The sequence below is a fragment of the Balaenoptera borealis genome (genome assembly GCF_965194805.1).
Source record: "Balaenoptera borealis genome assembly, chromosome: X".
Classification (NCBI taxonomy): domain Eukaryota; kingdom Metazoa; phylum Chordata; class Mammalia; order Artiodactyla; family Balaenopteridae; genus Balaenoptera; species Balaenoptera borealis.
The window spans coordinates 120,066,645-120,091,703 of record NC_138881.1 but is presented as its reverse complement, the minus strand read 5'-3'; the positions used below and the strand labels follow the sequence as shown (position 1 = coordinate 120,091,703).

The following is a 25,059-nucleotide window of genomic DNA, read 5'->3' as shown; positions in this document are numbered from 1 at the left end:
ACTCTGAAATTCTAGAAAGTCTTATCAATGGAGAAGGCTTGAACTTTTCCTGGGTCTCTCCCATGTGTAAGGAGGGATACATGTTATTTAACTTCTGTTTCTTTTTCTCTTGTTAATCTGTCTTTTATTACAGGGGTTGTCTCAGCCAAGAACCTAGAATGGTAGAAGGAAAATTAGTTTTTCTTCTGTATAATATATAATATTATAATTCAGAGTTAACCATGGTTAACATTTTGTTATATTTCCTTCCAATCTTTCCAGTATGAGTGTTCTTCAGTGTTCACTTAAATCCAGTAGAGGAGATGGGCTCAAGATGGCAGAGTAGAAGGACGTGCTCTCACTCCCTCTTGCGAGAACACCAGAATCACAACTAGCTGCTGAACAATCATCGACAGGAAGACACTGGAACTCACCAAAAAAGATACCCCACATCCAAAGACAAAGGAGAAGCCACAATGAGACGGTAGGAGGGGTGCAATCACAGTAAAATCAAATCCCATAACTGCTGGGTGGGTGACTCACAGACTGGAGAACACTTACACCACAGAAGTCCACCCACTGCAGTGAAGGTTCTGAGCCCCACGTCAGGCTTCCCTCTCTGCCCCCGCTATTATCTTCGTCTGGGAGTATCTGTCCCCAGGGGACAGACTCCAGCTGCTCAGCCTGGGCCCCATCTATCTCCTGCCTCAAGACCACATCAGATATGACTTTCCTTTCCCTTCTGTGTGTACATAGGCAGCTTCTCCTTTGATTTCAGGCTCCAGGTGAGTGTTCGGTGCAGTGACTGGATGGGCACAAAGGGCCTGTATCCCCACTTCAGCACGTGCTCTGATATAATGGTGTTTCACTTGGCAGAGTGCTCTTGTCCGTATATTAATAATTATATTCATTATGATATTAATAATTTTCACAGTGGCCCTGTCTACAGAGTAAAAATCCCATCTTCGGGCAAGTCAGCTGGACCTCAGCAAAGTTAAGTGACTTGTATAAGCTCAGGCCTCTCAGATGTGGTGGAGCCAAAGCCAGAATTTCAATTTTTCTGATCCCATTACACCACGTGGCGGGGTGGGTGTGTGTGTGTGTGTGTGTGGCTGTGTGTGTGTGTGTGTGCGTGCACACACGCACGTGTAGGTGTGCTTGTGTGAAAGTGTGTGTTTATATCCTCTTCTGTAGCTGAACAGCAGTTACAGATATTTTCCTTTTAATGTTTTTCTCTCTTGCAAATACCCATGCAGGTTTAGAATAGAGCATTCTTTGTCTTTAAAATAATATTATCTATTACTTACGAATACCAAACTTAAGGGAAAGGAATAATACAGTGCTGACCTGTGTACTTACCACCCAGCTGAAGAAACAAAACATTACAGTTAAAGCCTTTGATGTGCCCTGCCTGATCCCATTTTCTTCTCTGCCCTTATAGGCTATACTGCACTTTTAGTATAATTTTTAAATGACCACTCTTTTATATATTAACAGTTTAGTTTGTGTCTAAGACTAATCGCACGTATATGTATATTCATATATATGTATGTATGTGCATATATGTATATAAGTGCATATATGTATATAAATGTATGCTTGATGCTTCTGAAATTATAATTAAGATCAATAATAATATATTGCATTTCCATAGCAATTTACATTTCCAAAGTACTTTGAAATATTTCATCGCATTTTACTTTTATTAATTGACATGTGTGCCTTAGTCTTTGGAACCGGCAAAGTCTCTGAAAGTCGGATAGATATACATGTGTGAGGCTGGGTAGTGCAACATAACCGCTTTAGATATTCCCATATCCTAACCCTTGTGCAAATGCTAGAGAATAATGCTTCAGAATTCTCAGTTCTGAGTAGTCATTAATGTGAAGCAATGGGGTAGTATTCCACTTTTGAGTTGTAATCAAATGCACCATCTATATGCATAAATACATTTTAATTCATGACGTTATTGTAGACATAAAAAGTTGACATATATTTGACTTAGGAGCAACACCTGCAGGTTTCTTGGAACCTCTCGACATTCTTTACTGACAGTTCTCACAAATCAGATTTTCTCCTATGGTTCCTTTCCTATTTCTGGTTAGATCAAGCTGGATGAATTATCTCCCTCTGTTTCATTCCTTAGCTTTTCCAGAGCCACATTTTGCTCTGGGAAGGGGAGAGAAGAGTCAACTGATTTTCTTCCTCAGACTCAGAATGGGTGCAGTAATTTTCTATACTATATTTCAGGCCGTTATTCTCATCTTCCGAAGCAATTTATTGTCTTTAACCTGATTTTTATCCCTAAGGCTAAATCATCATTTTTATATTGGGGATAACACAGCTGCTGGGGGATTGCATAAAGGACTGAGGAATAGTCAAATTGGAAGAAAAGCAAAGTTAACCCTTGACCAGCTGGTATATACTAAGTAATGTCAGGAAATGAATGCTATAGGGTTGTAGCCCCAGACTAGCCCCTGGAGGGGGGTGATTCAACCTTATTTATTAGCAAATTCCTGTGGGTCTCACGAGAGAATTCACTCTTGGCAGTGTAGGGAGTAATGACAGGTCCCGGATGAAGGCATACAAATAATCTGTTTTTGTTGCATGGATTCCTTACATTACCAAATGCAATACTTACGGTAATTATGATTTTTTAGAGAACCAGCTATACCCATGAACCTCAAAGAGGTGGCTCTGTTAGTTAAGAAATACCCAACTGACGAAAGGGGTAACACAGTGACTACCTGTGTGCATCTCAGCCAGCTGAAGAAATAAAACATTCCTTATAGTTCATGGCTTTCACTCACCATTTCTGCCCTTCAGAAGTCTCAAAACCTTTCATTTGAACTAAACGCTCTCAGGCAGTGGGGGCTATGAAGGAGATGATTTGTTCCACAGTTAGCATGCCGCTTGGGAAGGTGGGGTTTAATCCTCTAGGGATCTCCCAAGTTCCAGAGGAAGTAGAAGGCTCTCAAGAAAGAGGACTGGGGAGCAGTATTCCCAACCCAGGCTGCTGTGGCTTAGAGACTTCCAAACTTGTCTAGCAACTTACTTGTCAGATTTCAAATTGAGCTTTCCACTTTAGGCTGAATATTGGGCTAAAAGCTAGCTGACATATTAACTTAGAAGATATTTCACTAACAGCTGCCCAAAGAGACTAAATATTTACCACACTTATATTTTTATAATATAAATATAAACTAATAAATATAGACTAATATATTTACCACACAATATAGGATAAGGAAAGCAAATTAAGGAAAGATTATAAATGAAACTAGGTGTCATGTCCTGATTAAGAAAATGTAGTCCCTCCCCTCACCCACCCCCGGCCCAGTAACATGGGATTATTTTGGCGCCATAACCCGACAGAATACTCGACAACATTGCCATGTAATCATTCTGCAGGAAATCGGGCTTGGCTGAGTCTGGACTGACAACATGGTGGCTGGTATAAACTGTAGTTTAGCTGACTACTTAGCATTGAAAGTAAAAAATAAACATGTAATTCCTGAAAACAAGGGATGGTTTATGAAATAAACATTTTCTGCTTTAGAAAAAAAGCTTTATGAAATTCAAGAGGGTTTTGTTTTTAAAACATTACTTACTAATTGCATTTAAGCATAAAAATAACTCTTATGGTTTTCTTTCAGCCTCCTCCATACTGTTGCATATACAATATTTAATTAGATGATTCATTAAATTTATGAATGTTTTCAACTCGTGTTGAATATAACTTATTAAATTTTAATTTTAAATGACGCTGTAATAACCTCTTTGGGAGTCATCCTGCTTAGGCTGGCTGTGACTGCAGACATTCACATATTCTGCCTGTGCAGCTAGAGGGGCTGCATACACGGACAACTCAATGGCTTTCCTTCCCTCTACTCTCTACCTGTGTTCAGCCCCGGTATAACTTAGCAACTTTTCTCATCAACTGATCAGTGATCTGCACATAGGAGGTAGTCAGCAAATGCTAAGTGATGCAAATATTTCTGTTTGAGCAGCCAGTGTAATCAAATGAAGTAATTGCAAGATTTTAAAAAGTCAGGTATCCCAGTTCTGTCTATAAGTATCTGTGCAATCTAGGGCCATCCCTTGACCTCTCTGGGTCTCAGTTTTCTTACCCGTCATCCAAATGGCTTAGACCCAGTGGTTTCTGAAGACCAGCCCAGGATTAACCTTCTCTACTTCCATGTCCCTCCCCTCTCATCCTGCCTACTGTCTCAGATCCATCTTTCCCTCCACTGAAGACACTGCTCTATGACTTACCTTAATGTCTTAGAGTTGAGTATTTGCTGTGCTTGCCATTTTTCAGATTTATCACCAACTTCTACATTGCCATTTGGAGAAAAATAAAAATAGCTTTTCCCTGTAAACTGAGAATGTTGCTACATATTTGCGATCTGGACCATCAAGTGAAACATTCTTCTGGTTGGGAGTGGCCCTTGCCTTCCTGCCCTCAAGTTCCCTGGCTGCTTCCATTTAGTGCTTCGATGGGGAGTCATGAGGACCAGCTACCAGATCTCCATCTGCCACCAAATCCCTGTGTCACCAAGGGCCAGTTGCTTCCCAACTTGCACCTCAGTTTCCCCAGATGTCTAATTAGGGACCTTTATTTGATTATATCTAGAATCCATTATATTCTGATTCTTTGTGAATCTGTGTTTTAGGGTTGCCAGTTATTTAAAGACAAGAAAAGTCAGAAGAACTTTTAATGAGCACCTACTGTATGTCAAGATGGTAGGTATACTTTAAAGGTAAGGAAAGTGAGGAGCAGAGTGGTTAAAAAGCATGCCTAATCATTAATAAACTAACCAAGCTGCAGATGGCAGAGTCAGGACTTGAATCTGTGTCTGTCTGATTCCATAAGCCATACTGGCTGGAAAGGTTAGTTGGATGTGTTTTATTTTATTTATTGTATTTGGTAGGTGATAGGGAACAAGTTTTTAAGCAAGGGTTAGTGTGATTAAAGGCATAATTTTAAAAGGTCAGCGTGATGGTGTTCCTAGAGGATAGCGGCCGTATTTAATTTCTCCCTTTACTTTCAGTATCTAACACAGTGTTTAGCAAATGGCAGTTACATAATTGATGTTTATTGAATGGAGAGATGGATGGATGAATGACGGTGATGCATAAGTCATGAAATCAGAGAAAGGAGAAATACTAGTGGTAATGCTACTGTGATAATCTAGATATGAAGTAATAAAAATTTGAACCAGAGTGGTGGCAGTGGGACAGGACACATGCAAAGAGGAAAAATTGACTGGACCTAGAAACAAATTAAATGTGGGCACGAGAGACACCAAAATGGCTCCAAGGGCTTTTGAAGCCTTGTTGGTTGCCATTGATGGCTTGATATCATCCTCAGAATTCTGGTGGTCATCTTGTAATCAGGCATCTATTCACAAATGCAGGGGAGGGCTGCAAACAATAGAAGACAAGTGGAACACATTACCATCTGAATGAATTGTAAAACTGAATGCATTTATATTTGAGTTTGACCCACATAAGGACCGCAATACAGCAAACAGGAGGTGCTGGAGAAAATAGAGGATATAGGTCTCATGTAGAGGTTCATTGCAAGAGGCTATAGTTGACACTGATTTCTTTTAAACTATTTCAGCCTCACTTACCCCCTTCTCTTTCTTTACTCAAGACGTCTCCCTTTGGTATTGAACTGGGTACCGCTTATTCGCGAGTAGGGGTCTTCCAGCATGGAAAAGTAGAGATCATTGCCAATCACCACGGCAACTGTACCAGTCCAAGTCGCTCTCACAAAGTGAACACCTCATCGATGGGGTTGCTAAGAACCAAGAGGCAATGAACCTCACCAGTACCATCTTTGATGCCAAGAAGCTGATCGGATGCAAGTTTGATGATGCCACAGTTCAGTCAGAAGGAAGCACTGGCCTTTCCAAGTGATTTGTGGAAAGGGAAAGCCCAAAGTAATTGTAGATTATAAAGGAAATAATATTTTTTCCCCTAGAGGAGATCTCTTTCATGGTTCTAAGCAAGATGAAAGAGTTTGCTGAAGCCTATTTAGGGGAAAAAAAGTAGAAATGCAGTAATTACTGTTCCAACCTACTTAAATGATTCACAGTGTCGGGCCACCAAGGCTGCAGGGATCATCACTGATCTTAATATCCTGGGAATCATTAATGAGCTTATTGCAGCACCATACTCCATGGCTTGGATTTAAAAAAATAAATCCCAAAACACCTGACGCTTTAAAAAAGAGAAACGTGCTGATATTTGACTTAGGTAGTGGCACCTTTGATGTATCTATCCTAAACATCCAGGATGGCATCTTTGAAGGAAAATCCACAGCTGGTGACACACATCTGGCTGGGGAAAATTTTGATAACTGTATGGTGAATCACCTGGTTGATGACTTCAAATGCAAGCGCAAGAAGCATACAGCCTCCAACAAGCAGGCAATGTGCCGCACCGAGGCTGCATGTAAGAAGGCAAAATGTATTTTGAACTTCTTTGCTCACCCCGGGCTTGAAATTGACTGGTTCTATAAGGGTGTGGATTTCTACCCTTCCATTTCCTGCGCCCACTTTGAGCAGCTCAGTGCTTATCTCCTCCGTGGTACCTTGAAGCACGTACAGAAATCTCTGAAGGATGCCCAACTTGACAAGAGCCAGGTTAATGGAATTGTGCTAGTGGGTGATTCCACTTGTATCCCAAAGTTCCAGAAATTGCTGAAAGATATCTTGAATGGAGAGGATCTCAACAAGACCACCCACCATGATGAGGCCACGGCGTGTGGCACAGCTGCACAGGCAGCTCTTCTCACAGGCGACAAATCAGAGCACGTGCAGAGAAGCCCGTTGATGTTACCCCTTTCCCAACAGACACCGAGACAGCAGGGAGGATGTGGCATCCCTTATCAAGAGAAACACCTCAATGCCTCCAAAGCAGACCCAGATGTTCCCAGCTTACTTTGACAACAAGACCACTGTCTTAGCAAAAGTGTATGAGGGAGAAAGGGCTTTAATGAAAAGAAACTGCTTGGCAAGTTCATACTTTCTGGGATCCTCTAGCTTACTGTGGTGTTCCTGACATCCAAGTGACCTTCGACAGGGTCACCAATACCATCCTCAGGGTACCTGCTGCAGACAAAAATGCTGGCAGGAAGAACAAAATCCACATTACTAATGACGAAGGCTGTTTCAGTAAAGATGATATTGACCAGATTGTAAAAGAAGCAGAAAATGATGGAGTAGAAGGTGAAGTCAATAAAGATCGGGTAGCAGCCAGAAGCACTGCAGAATTCTGCACCTTCAGTGGCGTGCAGATGGTTGGAAATCCTACTGGGAGACTCCATTTCAGTCAAGAAGATAAAAGGAAGGTTCTTGAAAAGTGCCAGGAACTGTTAAACTGCCTCGAGTGTAACCAGAGCTGAGTGTGAGTGTAAGTGGGCTTCACTCCGCAGTGGGATCTGGCCGCTGGGGCTTCCCCAGCGCAGCCGAGCCTCGGGTTAGTATCAGGGAAGTGGGCTAACAGTCATTCTTTGGAGAGACTTTCCTGGTCTCCACAGTCATTTATGCAGTTTCAATATTTCATGCTTAGTTTGCAGCATCAGTGTGTATGTTTGAAAAAGGACAGATTCAAAACTTAATGATAAATATTTGTAAGTTTATTCAACATTTTAATATTAATGCTTCTACATCTTGTGGGTTACGAACTTCATCACATATTTTCACACCTGCAGTTTGTGTCTGGTGACTAGTTTGGGAATTAGCACTTATAAAATATTTAAACACTTAACTTTGGTAGTAAGGAAGAGGTTGTATTACCATATCACAGTCTCACCACTTTAATAACAATGACCACTTATGAGCAAATATTGTGTCTGTAAACTTGTATAAACACTGTGCCCTACTCATCTGTGTACTACAAGAGAGTTTACTACTTGTAGTCACATCTTCTGTGTATTTCTTCAAGAGGGCTTCATGGCCCACTGGTGTCTGTGTCTCTCAATTTACAGAAAAACTACAGTCCTTCTCAGGTCCAAGTTGCCATTTGCGGTTTTAAGTCTTCTCATTGTACGTTGCTTAACAAGGGCTGGAATGTTCTGTGTTGCTGCTGATGGTTCATACATTGACTTCTGTGTAAAAACATAGAAGACATATTCTGTTGATTTAAGGAGGAAGAGATCTGTTTCTCACCCTTCATAAACTCAACACAATTTCCATGAAACTGTGGTTGGAATCACAACTTATCACTGAATCTTATAGTATTTGTGAGTTTTAGAAAAGAAATATTTCTTTGTGTATCACAGTTATGGTACCATAGTTTTACTGTCGTTCTTAAGGGTAGGTCGAGACCTAAAGGAGAAGAATTGTTGTTTTCAGCATTCAGGTCAACTCTGTAGAATTACATGGGATTCAGCGTGCCGTGGATTATTGTCATTGTGACCCACAATGGCCTGCTTGTGTTTTGGGGCTGCCTGACCTCCCCACTTAGTCTCTTCCCCATACACTTGATGGACCGACTTCTGAGATGGAAAGTTACCTTAACATTGGCCTCAGGAAAGCCAGAGAAGGAGGACAACTGTGTCAATATCATTGTTGGTTTTACATTATAAACACTGTGTTCACTGAGCTCCTGGTTAATAAAGAGTATTGAGCCCTTGTCACTTCCTATAAGTTGAGAACAAATTCCATCAGGAGGTACCAAGGAGGCCTTCTGAAGAGTGCAGTGCCTTTGAGAAGAGGGGACATACCATGAAAGAAGACATCATATGTGGCACATATATACAATGGAATATTACTCAGCCATAAAAAGAAACGAAATTGAGTTATTTGTAGTGAGGTGGATGGACCTAGAGTCTGTCATACAGAGTGAAGTAAGTCAGAAAGAGAAAAACAAATACCGTATGCTAACACATATATATGGAATCTAAAAAAAAAAAAAAATGGTTCTGAAGAACGTAGGGGCAGGACAGGAATAAAGACACAGACGTAGAGAATGAACTTGAGGACATGGGGAGAGGGAAGGGTAAGCTGGGACGAAGTGAGAGAGTGGCATGGACATATATACACTACCAAACGTAAAATAGATAGTGGGAAGCAGCCACATAGCACAGGGAGCTTGGTGCTTTGTGACCACCTAGAGGGGTGGGATAGGGAGGGTGGGAGGGAGGCTCAAGAGGGAGGAGATATGGGGATATAGTTATGCATATGGCTGATTCACTTTGGTGTATTTCAAGGAATTAGCTTATACAATTGTGGGGGCTGGCAAACCTGAAATCTGGAACTCAGGCTGGAATCTTGAGGCAGAATTTCTTCTTAATGGAAGCCTCAGTTTTACTCTTAAGACCTTTCAACTTATTAGGTGAGGCCCACCTATATTATTGAGAATAGACTCCTTTATTTAAGTCTACTCATTGTAGATGTTAACCACAGCTACAAAATCCCTCCATAGCAACACTTAGATTAGTGTTAGATTAGGTAACTGGGCACATCACACTAACCATTACAACATTCTCTGTGGGCCTACACAGACACTCTTGAGTATTCAAGGGAATAGTCCCCGCTCTGAACTCTCACAGCATTTTGTTTTCACTTCTCTTACATACTTATGTAGTTAATCCATTCTTACTTGTCAGGATGAAGTACCAGGCACTGAGTTAGATGTTGAGGATTCAGAAGTGAGTAAGATAACTGTGTTTGCAGTTAAGAAAAGAGACTGCTTCATAGTTCTGAACATCATGTCTTGTATGTAACAGGTATTCCAGTGTTTGAATTAATACAGAACATTTTGGTACCCAAAGGTGTCACTAATATTCATGCTCAAATCATCAACATGTATATTCTAATCCTCTTTTATTCTTTGGGTAAATTTCATGATAGGTGTGTTATGAATATAAGCCTATAATCAATACAGTACCTTAGTTCAAGCATACTTTGATGCTGATGGAATTAACACAATTTCAGGAAATCTATTCACTTTAGCCAAAAAATCAGTACATTTGTGGCAATTCATTGGAATTTGGAAATATTGCCAAACCTGGATATTTCACATGATAAATATAGGCTGTGGTACAACTTTCCCAAAAAACTAATTGATTCAGTGATTCAATGGAGATTCAAAGAGGAAGCATACCTAGGTCCTTAGTATCCTAAAGGTTAACCTTTAAGTCAATTGTAAAGAATTAATAAAGAGAAACCTCAATTAAATAGAGTTGGGAGACCAGAAGGGGGCGGCGCTCTCATGCCCTGTGACCATAGCAGAGCCCAACAAGAGGAAGAAAGAATCCTTTTCTTTCCTGGCAAGTACTGAGCCAGTGAAAAGCTATGGACTCTCTGTTTTCTGTAGCCCTCCCAGCATCCTTTTCCCCTGTAAACGCGTTCTTCCCTTGCCCTGCAGGGATTCCATGTTGCTCGCCAGGGTTGCAGACCTGAATTGCAATTCTCTGCTGACCCCTAATAAACCCATCTTTGCTGGAGAAATATCTGGCAGTCTACTTATTTCAGGTCAACATTTTGCTGGCCCGTATGGAGAACAGAGAAGACTCCCTGCGGCTCCAGGGCTGGTGAGCAAACAGGTGTGTTACCCACAAACTGAGCCCACTATGCTCGCGGCTTTTCTCACCAATCCTGGAGTTTGAAGTTATGTCTTTCTCCTGAATCCAAGCTCACAGTCTCTTTGCATTGAAAGCTCTCCAGGCTTTATTCAGGACCTATTTTAAGGTTTTGTTCTTTCTGGTTAAGGTCTTGTTCTGTATGTGAGTACTCATTTGGCTCTTTTATCTGATTTTGAGATCAGACCATTTCAACCAAAGCTGGCTGAGAAGCCATAGGCCCATTCCTTTGGAATAGGGGCTGTTCTCTGGAAACTGGCTGAACAAGTCTTTGGCTTAGTTCCTTTGGGACCAAGCTGTTTCCGTAGAATTGGCTGATATCAGTTTGCAAGCTGTTTGCTTTGTGCTGTTTGAAAATTGTTCCTTTACTCTAGAGAAAAATATCTGAGAACCGGGATCCCAGTTACCTAAATATTTTGAGGGTGCTCCTCCCACACAGGGACTCTGGCCGATTTTATGTTTAAAAACCACAGTTCTTCCTCACTCCCATTTCTAACTGAATGGACTGACCTTACCAAAGGAAATTTAGAGTATCAATGGCCATTAACTTAATTTCCTTAAAACAAAATTGGGTTATAATAGCTCAAAAGTTTCCAAACCTGAGTGGAATGCCTGTTTTGATTGGTAGATTGGTATTTTGAGGCTTCCAAACACTGTCAGGACCCTGTAATTGCCTCTCTTCAAAATAAGAATTTAAGATTAACTGAGGCAAGCAAAGAAAGAAAGATCAAATGGCTCCTGAAGTCTCAGGCTCTGCTTCCTTCTTTGTCTTGGGCTCTGCCTCCAGTGCCATCTTGTCTCTCTCCCTCAGCTCCACGTGGTCAGACTCCACCCCCAGCGCCATCTTCCTCTTTCCCTTCTCCACTGCCTGTACCTCCTCTATACTCTCAATCTCTGCATACTAATTCTCTCACCGAACTTCCTCTTTTCTCTGAAATTTACCCACTGCCTTTTCCTCTGAAATTGTCAGAACCTGTTCCTTTTAAATTAAGCCTTCTGAGGATCCAGAGGCTAAACCCTTAATTTCTTACATTCCCTGGACTAAAGCTGAACTGTGAACCATAGTTGAAGATTTTCCCAAAGTAACTAAAGAGCCTCACAGATTTACTGAGGAATTTAATATAGTCATTCAAACTTATCAACCTGGTTTCTCTGACTTATATCAGCTAATTCATATACTTGTTGGTGAAGGCTAGGCCCAGCATTGGATGAAAACCACTAACTGGTAAAATCCTAAAAGGGTTTTTAGAATTACAACTGAAAGACCAGCCCGCTAACTTACTATATCAACTGGCTTAGGCAGTTGCTGGGTGACTTCATTGAGCAATTCTTAGGACTTTTCCAAAGCCTGTTGATTTGAAGAAAATTTATCTTTGCACATGAAGGGAAAATCTGATGAACCAGAGTTTGGGTCTTTTGAGCATGAACCACCCATTCTCCATGCTTGGCCCTTGCAATAAACCTTTCTCTGCTCAAAAAAAAAAAAAATCTGGTGAACCTGTTCCTGACTATTGCAGTTGACTTCAGGTTGTTTTTAAGGAAAGGAAAGTTCTGGTTTTCCTTCAGATGTTGATTTCACCCAGGTAGCTTTTAACGGTGTTTATTAATGGGATGAGCCAGGACCTCTCCCTTCTAATAAAAAGGCCCAGGATGGAATGGGAAACTATGTCCACTCCAGATTTAATTAATCTGGCAAACCAGCGCTCTTACACTTTTTTTTAAAGATTTTTTATTGAGTATAGTTGCTTTACAATGTTGTGTTAGTTTTTACTGTACAGCAAAGTGAATCAGCTATACGTATTAATATATCCACTCTTTTTTGGATTTCCTTCCCATTTAGGTCACCACAGAGCATTGAGTAGAGTTCCCTGTGCTATACAGTAGGTTCTCATTAGATATCTATTTTATATATAGTAGTGTATATATGTCAATCCCAATCTCCCAATTCATCCCACCCTTCCCTTCCCCCTTTGGTATCCATACGTTTGTTCTCTACATCTGTGACTCTATTTCTGCTTTGCAAATAAGTTCATCTATACCAGTTTTTTCAGATTCCACATATATACGTTAAAATACGATATGTTTTTCTCTTTCTGACTTACTTCACTCTGTATGACAGTCTCTAGGTCCACCCACGTCTCTACAAATGACCCAATTTCATTCCCTTTTATGGCTGAGTAATATTCCATTGTATATATGTACCACATCTTCTTTATCCATTCCTCTGTTGATGGACATTTAGGTTGTTTCCATGTCCTGGCTATTGTAAATAGTGCTGCAATGAACATTGGGGTGCATGTGTCTTTTTGAATTATGTTTTTCTCTTGGTATATGACCAGTAGTGGGATTGCTTGGTATATGCCCAGTATGGTTTTCTCTTGGTAAATTGCCTAGTAGTGGTATATGCCCAGTCACATGGTATTTTTAGTTTTTGAAGGAACCTCCATACTGTTCTCCATAGTGGCTGTATCAATTTACATTCCCACCAACAGTGCAGGAGGGTTCCCTTTTCTCCACACCCTCTCCAGCATTTATTGTTTGTAGATTTTGGGATGATGGCCATTCTGACCGGTGTGAGGTGATACCTCATTGTAGTCTTGATTTGCATTTCTCTAATAATTAGTGATGTTGAGCATCTTTTCATGTGTTTGTTGGCCATCTGTCTTCTTTGGAGAAATGTCTATTTAGGTCTTCTGCCCATTTTTTGATTGGGTTGTTTGTTTTTTTGATATTGAGCTGCATGAGCTGTTTGTATATTTTGGAGATTAATCCTTTGTCCGTTGCTTCATTTGCAAATATTTTCTCCCATTCTGAGGGTTGTCTTTTCATCTTGTCTATGGTATCCTTTGCTGTGCAAAAGCTTTTAAGTTTCATTAGGTCCCATTTGTTTATTTTTGTTTTTATTTTTATTACTCTAGGAGGTGGGTCAAAAAAGATCTTGCTGTGATTTATGTCAAAGAGTGTTCTGCCTATGTTTTCCTCTAAGAGTTTTATAGTATCCGGTCTTACATTTAGGTTGTCTTACACTTTAGATGAGTCTCTTCCATGGAAGACCATCAAAATTCTTAACATTCAACTCCAGCAATTGAAGGCTCCTAAATGAAACCAAACCCCTCCTAGTTTCTGCTATTATTGCAAAGAGCTAAGACATTGGGAAATAGATTGTTACAAATTTAAGCATTTTAGGCATCTTCAGTCTTCTAATTGCCTCTCTGATGTCCTCTCAATTCTCAATGACAAGGTTCTGAGGAAATACAAGGGCTCTTTCCCAGTCTTCCCTCTTAATTGGCTTGGTGAAACATTTCCCCAAATTGGGGCTGAATCTCTCCCAGTCCTAATTCACACCAGAACCCTTGGTACTCAACCTTACTACTGTGAAGCAGCAGCCACCTCACAGTACTAAAACAGTTGCAATAGTGGGCATCTCTAGTGTGTCTCAAGAGGTTCATGTCTCTGAACCTCTTTCCTTTTTTTTAGACCCTTTGAGGGATACACACTCTTTTCTTCTTATTCCTCTGACTCTATCCATCTTGTAGGCTGAGACTTCTCAGAGAAATATCATGCCAGAATTTTTTTCTCCCAAAAGGGGGAAATAATCCTAGAATTTGACAGGAGTCATCAAAGTAACCAAGCAGGTAAATTAAGTGACCCTTTGACATCTCTTATTTGTTCCATCTCTGACGGTACTAGAGCTAATTCTGGAAACACTGGTCATTTGTTCCTATTGAATCAGCCACCACTTTCCTTATGGCCAAGATCTTCAACTGATACTGGCAAAATTCACAGTGCATCTCCCATCAGGATTCAAATATTGGGTTGGCCAAAAAGTTCCTTTGGGTTTTTCCAGCGGTTACAGAAAAACCCAAATGAACTTTTTGCCCAACCCAGTAGCTCCCTCGAAACCTCTTCCCAGAATTAATCAATACCCTGTAAGTAAAGAAGCCCTTCAAGGCATAAAGCCCATAGTAGATTACAAGGCTCAAGGCCTCATTATCCCTTGTGGTAGCCCCTGTAACACTCCCCCTTTACTGGTGAAAAAGCTAAGGGCCAAGGGTGGAGGTTTGTCCAGGGCCTCCAAGCAATAAACAACATTGTTATCCCTCAACATCCCGTTGTTCCTAATCTTCATACTCTACTAACATCCATTTCTACTGGAAGCAAATTCTGTATTGTAATTGACATATGTAGTGCATTCCAGTTGATGAAGCTAGCCAATACTTTTTTGCCTTCACTTGGGAAGAAAAACAATTCACCTGGACAGCAATACCTCAGGGTTTTCTAAGAGTCCTTCTTATTTCTCTCAAACCCTGAAGGCTGATCTGGATGACATAAAGTTCCCTAGAGGTATGACTTTGTTGCACTATGTGGATGATTTGCTTCTTTGCTCTCCTCAAGCCTCCTCACAGGAAGACAGCATCCACTTGCTAAAGCTTTTAGCCTTAAAGGGACAAAAGGTCACCAAAGAAAAACTGCAGTTTGCCCAAATTCAGGTTCGATATTTAGGGCATCTGATATCAGAACATAGATCCAGATATACTTCATGGTGTCCTAAGTGTCCCAAAACCCAAAACTAAGTGCTAACTGCGAGGTTTTCTCAGGCTAATTGGTTATTGCTGAAATAGGATTCCAAATTTGTCTCTTACGGCCAAATCTCTGTATGTTTTACTAAACAATAACAACTTGGACCCAGTTTTATGGGAAGATCTGGACAACCTAGCTTTCAAGAACTTAGGGAGAGTTTGATGAACCTACCTGCCCTTGGACATCCCAGTTATCAGATTCCCTTTTTTCCTTTTGTATATGAAAAGGAAGGGCATGTTCTTGGGGTACTCACCCAAAAACACAGGGACCAATATCAACGCATAAGGTATTATAGCCAGCAACTTGACCCTGTGGTGTGGGGAAATGTGCCTTGCCGTAGAGCCATCATGGTTACTACCCTTCCATTAGAACCACTGGGAAAGTTTTTGTGGGATCTCCTTTTAACCACTTTGGTACCTCATGCAGTAGAAGCTCTCCTGAATTCTCATCACACTCAACATTTCTCAACCATCTGCCTCACCTCCTATGAAATCCTTTGGCCAGCTGCCTCTCACATAACTCTTTATGTTGTAATAACCTTAACCCAGCTACTTTTCTCTGCTCCATTGCTGACAAAGTCCCTCATGACTGCTTAAGACTGATGGACCACCTCCTCTGTCCTCATAATGATCTACAGGATATTCCACTGGGTAACGTTGACTTCTCGAGGTTCACACTTAAAAGGTAACAATGGCAAATATTGTCCTGGATATGCTATTACAACTCCTTTTGATGTTGAGGCAGCATGTTTACCTGTGGGTACTTTGGCCCAACAGGCTGAATTATATGCTCTTACATGGGCTTGTGGTTTAGCTAAAGACAAAACTGCCAATATTTGTACTGATAGTAGATATGCTTTTGGAGTAGCTCATGATTTTGGAATATTGTGAAAGCCACATGGCTTCCGTACTTCCAGTGGAAATGAAATTAAAATTGGCTCCCATGTACAGGAATTATTGAATACAATACTTTTAACTATTATTAAGATTCTGGGGCATTCTAAACTTGATTCTCTGGAAGCTAGGGGAAATCACCTAACTGATATTACTGCAAGGAATGCCGCCCTTAAAGGGACCACCAGTAGCCAAACCTCTGTTATGGTCCAAAGGAATATTTCTCCAAATGATAATATAGAAAAACTGTCTAGAGAGGCCCAACAATTGGCCTTAGAAAAGGAAAACCAAGATTGGAAATTCAACAATTGTTGGTTTTATAAAAAGAGAAAGCTCTGGTTTGGACCAAATAACAACTCTGTCCTACCAGAGACTCCAAAATTCCCACTCCTCACCACTGTATATGCATCAAAACATTGGGCTCCTGACAAAATGATAGCCTTCGTGGATCAATATTGGTGGGGAAACATTAATAAGACTTCAAAAAGTGCCAATCTCACTTGTCCCAGTTGTCCAAAGTACAATCCAGGGAAGCCTGTTTGTACTGCTCCTGGACATTTTAAACTGCCTAATGGACCATTTGAGGTCTGGCAAATGCATTTCATACAACTTCCTCTGTCTAACTGATATAAATATTTTTTAGTCATGGTCTTTATGTTTTCACACTGGACTGAAGCCCTCCCTTACAGACAGGCTACTGCCTCTTCTGTGGCTAAAGTTCTTTTGGAAGGCAGCTGTGCTCACCACTGTACTACCAATGCTGGTTAAAGTTCTTTTGGAAAAGATTATCCCTACCAGGGGAACTCCTCTTGAACTTCATAGTTATTGGGCAACCCATTTTACTGGTTAGGTTCTTCGACAAGTCTGTGCTGTTTGACTGGTTTTATAACACTTTCACTGTGCTTACCATCCTCAATCCTCTGCTTAGTCGAATGTACTAACAGCAGTATTAAGACTCAATTGGCAAAATTTGTAGAGGCTCTCCAAATACCTTGGCGAAAAGCATTGCCATTGGTCTTTCTAAATCTCAGATCCACCCCTTCTGGAACTTATAGACTCTCACCCATCCTGTAGTGACAGGATGCCCGATGCACTTGGGTTCTGCTTCTTTTGACCCACAACTGATAAAAGGAGATATACTACAATATTGCAAAGGCCTAATTGCTTCCATTAAAAATAATCATGTTTTGGTAGAGCAGTCTTCACAGTGTGCCCTTGGGAGACAAAGACCTTAAGCATCACACCTTACAACCTGGTGATTTCATCTATTGGAAAAGACACCTCCAGAAGAACTCTCTTCACTTCAGCTGGAAAGGCCCCCAACAAGTACTGCTAATCAACCTTTGAGCTGTCAAACTCCAAGAAATAGATCTTGGATTCATGTGACACACCTAAAGAAAGTGCTAAACTCTGACTGGACCTGCACATCACCTGGTGACTTGAAAGTAAAGACTTCCTGGAATTGAAGCTGATGTCATCTGATGAGACAGCTTTCCCAAGATATTTGGACCAGACCTGTGGAAGTTTGTTGCCAAACCTTTGATGATGACATAACGCTTCACATGATTTCCAATGTCTATGATCTTGACAACATATGGACTTTAGATAAAAAGTGCCTAAAAATTCTCCATCCTACCCCTCCTTGTTACTCAAATGTGACCTTGATAGGTTTCCAATCTGTGCACTTTCCCTACGACGTGAGATACTGCACCCAGGAAAGGAAAGACCTCTGACACTGAGGGATAAAAAGCCACTGCAACTAGAAAACCTGACTAGATCAGTGATGGTTTCAAAGAAAGATCTTGATCAAAAGGGGAAATGTAAAAATTTAATAAACAGAAACCTCAATTAAATAGAATTGGGAGACCAGAAGAGGGACGTCTCTTGCCCTGCAATGACAGCAAAGCCCAACAAGAAGAAAGACTCCTCTTCTTTCCTGGCAATGACCCAGCCAAGGAAAAGCCATAGATTCCTTGTTTACTATAGCCTTGCTAACTTCCTTTTCCTCTCTACCAAAGTATTCTCACTCAACATACAAAAGAACGAAACAATGCCATTTGCAGAAACATGGATGGACCTAGAGATTATCATACTAGGTGAAGTAAGTCAGAAAGAGAAAGACAAATACCATATGGTATCACTTACATGCGGAATCTAAAATATGGCACAAATGAACGTATCTACGAAACAGACTCACTGACATAGAGAGTAGACTTGTGGTTGCCAAGGTGGGGGGAGGGATGGATTGGGAGTTTGGGGGTTTGCAAACTTAAATATAGAATGGATAAACAACAAGGTTCTACTGTATAGCACAGGGAACTATATTCAATATCCTGTGATAAACCATGACGGAAAAGAATATAAAAAAGAATGTATATATATTTACAACTGAATCACTTTGCTGTACAGCAGAAATTAACACAACATTGAAAATCAACTGCACTTCAATAATAATAAAAAACGTATTCTCCTTCCCTTGCTATGTGGGGTCTTGCATGTGGCTTATCATGATTGCAGACCCCAAATTGTCATTCTCTGCTGATCCCGAATAAACTTATCTTTGTTAGAGAAATGTCTGGCAGTCTGTTTGTTTCAGGTCAACACAATTCATCAACATTTCAAGTTGCATTTTTACTGGGTGGTTGTGGCTGTTGTAAAATAAAACTAGAAATTATAATAAGCTTAATTATTCCATTATCATTGTCTCCCACCAAGAACACCTAGGAGACTATTGAAAACACCATAAGTTACTATATTAAAAAAAATTGGTATGAATTTTAAAACTTTGTTTTAGTTCTGTGCATCTGTACAATACTCTGTGTTTTTGAAAATCAATAAAATAATAGGTATTCACTGAATACTTCCTACATGCTATGTTCTAAGTAAATATAATCTCATTTATTCTTTTCAGCCGCCCTGTTTGTTAGGTACTGTTATTCTATATTTGTAGATGAGGAAAGTGGGGCTCAGAGGCCACACAGCTAGTAAGTGGCAAAACTGAAACTTAAACCTAAATCTGCTTGACTGTAAGGATGTATTATTTTTATTATACCACATTATATTATGCCACTTTATTCATTATTTTGTTGTGCAAAAAATGTCTCAATTAGTAGCCAAGCTAATATGCTTATCATTTAAAATTACATAACTATAGATTATTTCAAACTTGTCAAACACCATCACTTGTCACATATTTTGTTAATATTTTTCCATATGGTACTCTTTTTAGCTGATAAAATAAATAGTAATTCTCATGTCTGCTTTTAGAAATCTGTATTAAAAATGAATGGTTGGCTTAATCCCTTTCTGGATGTCAGGTACCATTTTTTTCCCTCTCATGAATAGCACTTTTTATTTTGCAAGTCTGCTAAGTTGTTCAAGGATGATCTTGTGAAACCTCTTCCTCATAAGCTCCATCTTTTTCATATTAAGAAGGGAAGTGAGAAATGGTTTTTAAAATAGGAAAATGAACTTTGTAATTTGTCCATTTGAATCTGATGTGTATCAAATGACATCTGACTGGCTATATGATGAGACCAGTGGGGTAAAATGAAAACCAGAGGCAACATTTTGCCAGATCCTGCTATAAATGAACCTTAAGAAGTATACCTGGGCTAATGATAAAGTAACCATATAATTTACCCTCCTAGATCCTTTTGAGAGTGAAAGCGGTATGTCTTAATAACGATGCTGGGATAGCAGGCGTGAACCTGAACGTAGGATCACACTGTCTCATGGACATCACCATGAAAATACTGTTTGCTATGTCAGAATTTTAATGCTAAATTAACATGTACTAGAAATTGCCATTTCTCTTTGTTCTAATTCAACCAGCATTTATTAACCATCTACCGTGTGCTAGGTTCTGTGATGTATGTTGTGTACAGTATCGGAGGATGGGTTCAGTACTGGAGGATAATTTTGATGGTAGGAAAGGTATGAGTTCTCTGGGGGTATAGCAGAGGTGAAGAATTGTGATTCAAATTTGGGATGGAGGAGGGAGGATTATGAAAGACTTGAAATGTTTGAGCTAAGCCTTGAAGGATGAAGGTTTGATTGAAAGTAGGACTTTCAAGACAGAGGGTAAAAAGCATAGATGATGGCACTTGGGTGTGGAGGTGCATGTGAGTTAGGTGAAAGTAGAGTAGGTTGGTGTGGCTTGAAAAGTCAGTTATGAGCAAGATTGTGAGGGCTTCATCACCTTAAGGGCCTCTCCATAAGAAGGAAAAGCAGAATACTCGTTATATAAATCACTCAAAAAAAGAATCAGAGTAATACCATGAGTAAATTTCAATGTTTTCCCCAAGCAACATATCTTCACATATTTTTTTCATTCATTAAACCAGTGTTACTCATAGTGTGGTCCTCAGACCAGCAGCATAGGCTTCACTTGGGAGCATATTAGAAATACAAATTCACGCTCCCCAACCTGAACCACTGAATCCAAATTTCTTGTGATGGGATCCAAGAAACTGTTTTAACCGTCTCTCCAAGGGAATTCTTAATGATCATTAAAGTTTAAGAAGCACTGCATTAAACATTTATCAGGTGCCTCTTTGCTGTCAGCTTCCGTGTTGGACACTGGAGATATAGAGTTGAGTTGAATGAGGTACAGTTTCAACCCCTGGTGGCCGAACAATAACACCTAAATGAAAACCTCCTGTATGAGGCAAGCCACAAGGGGATGAAATTGTCAGCTAGGATGTAATGCTTTACTTCTAGGTGTTCCATGACTCCAATACTAAAAATCAAGATATATTCCAGAATTTTCCAGGGAAACATGGGAACCTTTCCTTAGCATCTAAAGCAAACATTCGTTTCCTTGTGTATAGCTTTTTAATAGAGCTGAATTTGTCTTCAGAAGTAGTTCAAATGCTTGTAATGATTTGGAAGAAAGATGTACTATTTAGGTTTTATCTTTTTAAGAAGTTTGTTTACATTTTCTGCTCTTGTGTTATGTTCATCAGTTCAGAAACATTTAAGCACTTGATCATCCTTAGCCATGGGCAGTTATTCTTTTTTATTATCAAATAGTTCAAATATACTGAAATACCCATCTACCTATCATGCAGATTTAACCTGCTATCATTTTGTTATAGGAGAGAAATATTTTAATGTTATCAAATCAAGGACCAAGAAGTATAGGATAAAGAGAAGAGAGGAGTAATTTTTGAGGATTATAAGGCCTGAATAGCTTTCAGAACTGATGAAAGTCTAGAATCCTTGAATATAGGAGATACCAGGTATATATAGCAGGAGATATAAAAAGAAAGATTCACATTGCTGTGAACCTACAGAACCAAAGACAATGAACTCAAAATCAACCACCAAGAAGATGATATGGAATATTTCTCAGCGAGTTAAAAGAAAATAATCATCAACATAGAATTGTGTATACCTAGCCAAACTGTCTTGAGTGTGGGAAAAATTAAGACATGTAAGCTAAACAAAACTGAGAGTACATACTTACAAATGGCCTTCATTGGAGAAACTTCTAAATAAACTATTCAGGAAGAAGAAAGATAGACTCCTGAAGAAAGGTCTGAGATGCAGGAAAGAATGGTGAAGAAATAATTAGACAAATAGATAAAACTAAAAGTTATCTGTATAAAATACCATCAAATATTACTATAAAATATTTGATATATAATAATTTTATTACCATTTAGTCATAAGTTGCATTATGCTTTCTCCTTTATCTCAGTAGTTATTTAGGAGTATGTTTTTGCATATATATACACTTAACTTTTATTGTTGATTTCTAATCTAATTGTTTTATGAGATATTTTCATCTGTCTGATATTAATTTTTTGAAAATTGTGAAAGCTTCCTTTAGGTATCAGTTTCAGTCTGTGTATCAGCTTCAGCAGCACTCAAGGTCTAGGAAAGAGAAGGCACACTCAGTTGGAATTGTGATGAAAATTTATTTACAAATATGTTGGGGGAGGTTACAACAGCTGGGGACTGTCAACAGTGAGAAGGGACTATTACGATCTCCAAGCTTTAAGGGACAAAGGGAAGAAACAGTATTATGGGAACCCAGTGAGATGTAGAGCAATGGAAACAGGGGTGCTCTGTATGAAGATGCAGATGCAGAAGCTGAAGTTATAGAAGGGCCCTGCTAATGCCAGAACCATGGCACCCATCCAGCCAGGGAGGGAGCAGGAGGAAACTACCCTGACCTCTCTTTCTTTGTGCTCTCCAGTCTCCTGTAGACCCTCCCGTTAGCCATACCTAACTGGAAGGCAGAGTGTAAGGGGTCCCGATAATGCAATTTATAGGGGTTAACCACTTAGGACATGGCACAAAGGAGAGACAAGCAGAGAATGAATGGTGAGGGGGAGGAAATGGAACAGAACCAGGACATTTTGTGAGACATGACATGACATAATTTGTATGTGTTCTATTTTTGCTCGAAAAATAATATACTTGTATCAGTCATGGTATAACTAGGAAAACAGAAATCACTTGAAGTCTTTTACAAACAGCAAATTTAATACAGAGAATTAGTTAACAGGTGGTATTAATGCCAGGAAACCAAATGGGAGGGTGAAATAGTTGAGAGATTGGCAGGGGCTGTGTGATCTCTAGGTCTGGAGACCAGGCCATCTTTAGGAAACTAGGCTATTCTGTCAGGGACATAAAAAGGCATGAATTTGTTCATTCTTGGTGAATTGTCCCTTTTATCATTATGTTGTGTCTCTGTTTCTATAAATTATTTGCATTTGGTATTTATATTTTTGCAGCTTTTTTGGTATTTCCTTTTCATATTTTTGCTTTCTCTTCAAACTTTGTGTTGTTTTACTTATGTCTCTTTAAGTAGCCTGTACATTGTGTTATTTTTTTTTTTTTAAAGTGACTTTATTTTCGTCTTCTACTGGCCCTTTAAACTTCCCATAACCTTATATAAAAACTCCAGCAAGCCGTTAACATTTCTTCTTATTCTTAGAAACAGGTAGGAGAACAGGTGAACTGTGAAAGAGCAGAGAACCGTGTTCCCCTTTCCCACTGCAGGCTTCCAGCTAAAGCAGGTCCAAGGTGAGGGTTGGGATTTGGTTTTTTTGGGTTTTGGTTTTGGGTTTTTTTGGCTTTTGTTTTTTAACCCAGGTTTGTCTATTCTAAATGCTGAATTGAGACTCTTAATAAACTAAAATTTTGCTGATGGTGGTTGACTGTTTGCCCCCAAAATTCATATGTTGAAATCCTAACCCCCCCAATGTGATGTTGTTAGGAGATGGGGGCCTTTGGGAGGTGACTAGGTCATGAGGTGGAGCCCTCATGAATGGGATCAGTGCTTTATAAAAGAAACCCCAGAGAGCGCTCGTCCTCTCCACCATGTGAGGACACTTGAGAAAATGGCCATCTGCAACCCAGAAGAGGGCCCTCACAGAATCTGACCTTGCTAGCAACCTGATCTTGGACTTCTAGCCTCCAGAACTGTGAGAAATAAATTTCTGTTGCTTATAAGTCACCCAGTCTCTGGTATTTTTGTTATAGTAGTCGGAACAGACTAAGACACTGCTGTAGAAGTGGGAAGGGAGATAGAGGCAGGAAGAAGATAAATCTGTAATGATACTTCTGGCTGTCCAGGCATGGCAGATGGCAAAAGCTGGTGTTATTGGATGAGTCTGGTATAGAAGGTTAAAATTGGTATTAGCTTGGGGGGTGCTTTTGTGAGCTATTTGGAGGTTTCCTGCTGAGCCCCTCTTTTACAGTTCTTCTTACACCAGCAGATGCATCTCTAGTTCAAATGGTTGCTTGCATCAGTTATCTATTAACGCAGACCACCCCAAAACTTAGTGGCTTACAGCAAAAACCATTTATTTTCTCACAGTTTGTGGCTGGCTGTTTGGGTTGGGCTCAGCTGGGCAATTCGATTTTAAGTGATGTCAGCTGGGCTCACTCACCCATGTTTGCAGTCAGTTGACAGGTCAGCTGGGGGGCTGGTTTTGATGGCCTCATTTGTATGACTGGCACTTTGATGCGGACTCTTGGCTGGGCTTACGTGACCCATCTGTCATCCTCCAGTAGGCTTCTTTACTTGATGGCACAGGCGTTCCAAGAAAGATAAAGTAGGAGATGCAAGTTCTCTCAAGGCCTAGCCTTAGAAGTCTCATGATATCATTTCTGCTGCAGTTATTGGTCCAAAAAGTTAAAAGCCTACTTAGATTCAAGAGGTGGGGAAATGTACTCCACCTCATCATGGAAAGAGTAGTAGAGTCACATTGTAAAGGAGAAAGGTGACAGATGTGACGCATTGGGGGCCATTATTCTAACGAACTACCACTGTTACTTCTCAGCTCCTGGGCATCTAGCCTCTTTCCGCCGTGGTGTTCTCACCTCTCAGGTACCCGTATTGGATAGGATTCAAGACAACCTCATGGTAAGGTTTCACCAGGTGAACTTCATGTGCTCCATGGGGAAAATCCCTTGCTTTGACAACCCCTGAAAGTGCTAGCCAATCTCAGTGCAATCTCTGGCTTTACCAGCAAAGAGGAGTCAGGCACTTTCTTGCCCCCTGGAGTCCCAGGCAGGAGTCAGCCCCCCAGGATGAATGTTGGCTTTAACTTTCTCAGGCATGAGTCAGGCACGGGCCAGCTCTCTCTCTCTCAACTAAAGGAAACACTCTCCAAAGGTGCACTTGAAGTTTCGTCCCCAGGTTGGGGACTCATAACCCGGCTACCACTCTCTCTAAAGACACTGTTCACTACTCTCCTCGCAGAAGCTTTCTCTTCTCTGGCCCCATTTTATAACTCTGGCCTGGCTGAGGCGTCTAGGAGTTACGCAACAGGTTGTCGGGTTCTCTGTGGAAGGGTGTGTGTGTTATCCTCACTTTAGTCTCCTGATGTCAATCAGAGTAGCGTCTCCATCGAAGCAGGCAGTTAGAATCATTTGCATCCGAACACCATGTGTTCACATATGTTATGATGTGTGGCTAGTGTGTAGCAAGAGTATGACAAAGGCAGTGAGAACCCTGCCACTAGCTGCTTGGGCGATGTGGGAACA

General features: G+C 40.3%; 1 long non-coding RNA gene and 1 pseudogene across 2 annotated transcripts in view; both read left to right on the top strand.

The window, feature by feature from the left end:
- LOC309620965 (heat shock-related 70 kDa protein 2 pseudogene) overlaps positions 1 to 9,025 on the top strand; it is a 40,638-nt pseudogene extending 31,613 nt beyond the window's left edge. The window contains exon 2 of the transcript in view: positions 5,579 to 9,025. The product of the transcript in view is annotated as a heat shock-related 70 kDa protein 2 pseudogene (transcript). The remainder of the gene's footprint in view (positions 1 to 5,578) is intronic.
- The window catches only part of LOC309620137, a 310,711-nt gene that overhangs the window by 271,492 nt on the left and 14,160 nt on the right, over positions 1 to 25,059 (top strand). The window lies entirely within an intron of this gene.